Source organism: Sorex araneus, chromosome 2 (assembly GCF_027595985.1).
Source record: "Sorex araneus isolate mSorAra2 chromosome 2, mSorAra2.pri, whole genome shotgun sequence".
Classification (NCBI taxonomy): domain Eukaryota; kingdom Metazoa; phylum Chordata; class Mammalia; order Eulipotyphla; family Soricidae; genus Sorex; species Sorex araneus.
In genome coordinates, this window is record NC_073303.1 from 169443950 (window position 1) to 169445641 (window position 1692).

At 40.4% G+C, this 1692-nt stretch overlaps 1 pseudogene; it reads right to left on the minus strand.

Moving 5' to 3' along the window:
* Positions 1 to 637: 637 nt before the first annotated feature.
* Positions 638 to 1250, minus strand: LOC101545047 (high mobility group protein B1-like; annotated as a pseudogene).
* Between the last annotated feature and the right edge of the window lie 442 nt (positions 1251 to 1692).

The window sequence follows — 1692 nt, forward strand, 5'->3', positions numbered from 1 at the left end:
TGTTCCTTATGACATTTAAAATTTTAAGTCTATTTTGTCTCATATAATTTTGGTTATCCCCACTTCTAAAAGTAGCATTTGCTAATATTTGCCTCAAGACAAAAATATTTGTTTTCTACATTTTACTTTGAAACTTTCTATAATAGAAGAATTTAGCGATGTACATCTTAGATGCAGCAGAAGGTTACATTCAGTAACCTTCAAAAGGAAGAGTTGTCAGGTACCTTGTGACCTGATCACTCTTCCTTTTGATTAGTGAGCTTAGATCTGTGACATTACTGAAGCAAGATCACTGAAGTGAAGGTGGGGGGCAGGTAACTAGTACAGCAAGTAGCTATATTTGCCGATACTCAGATGTAATGTGGATTTGGAGTTAATGTTGGTTTTGTCCTAGAGCGTAAAATGTTGGTGGGTTGCCTTCTTATTTGGGGCCACTGATGAGCTCCTACTTCAACTGCTGACCTGAGACATTTTCAGCCTCAAGTTCTGCTTCCTATTCAGGATTTTTGAGGATGGAAATTTAAAAGTTTGTGGGCAATTATTTTTTGCATTTTTTTCTTTAAAAGGAGTGAATTGTATACAAGGGGTTAAATGCTTTATAGACAAGAAAAAAAAACTATCTTCTTCATCTTCATTATTATTCATCCTCCTCTTCTCCCTCATCCTCTTCATCTTCTTCACCTTCCTTCTCTTCCTTCTTTTTCTTGCTCTTTTCAGCTTTAACAACTCCCCTCTTAGCCACACCAGGCTTTTCTTTAGTTCGGTATGCAGCAATTTCCTTTTCATATTTCTCCCTCAGCTTGGCAGCCTTTATTTCAGAAGGCTGCTTATCATCTGCAGCAGTGTTGTTCCACATCTCTCCCAGTTTCTTTGCAACATCACCAATAGACAAGCCAGGATGCTCTCCTTTGATTTGGGGACAATACTCAGAACAAAACAAGAAAAAACGCTGAAAGAGGCCTCTTGGGTGCATTGGGATCCTTGCACTACTTTTTTGTTTCCCCTTTAGGAGGGATATACGTTTTCATTTCTCTTTCTTAACGGGCCTTGTCAGCCTTTGCTATGTCTTATTTTTGCTTTCTCTTTAGCAGACATATTCTTCCACATCTCTGAAGACTTCTTAGAAAACTCTGAAAGGTTGACAGAAAGGCATCTGGGTGCTTCTTCTTGTGCTCCTCCTGGCAAGTCTGCACAAAGAATGCATGTGATGACAGTTTGCCTCTCGGTTTCTTAGGATCCCCTTTGCCCATGTTTAATTATTTTCTTCAGTGAGGCACAGAGTTGCCCAGTGCCTGTCTGGCTCTCCCTTGTCCTGGTGCTTTCTATGGAGCTCAATGTACTGCCCGTGAGTAATTTTTTAGTCCCTGTTTCCTGGATATGATCTGTGGCTGTGCTTGATCCTCTGTCCCTATTTGAGGCTGCACCGTTGGGTATCCTTGTCTGTTCTGCAGTTCTTTGCAAGTTTCTAGTGAGAAACATTCTAGATGCTATGCACTTCCTCAGTGAGCAACAGGGTTCTGTAGTCACTTCTGGGTTGTGTTGAGGTTTGGACTCAGTCCACAGTGTCTAATCTCAGAAGGCACCTTCTGTGCCATTTTGGCCCCTTGTCTCTATTTTGAATTTTTATAGTAATCAATTTTCTAGGAATAACAAAATGCAATAGTATATACGGAAGCTACCGAGAGTATCCCG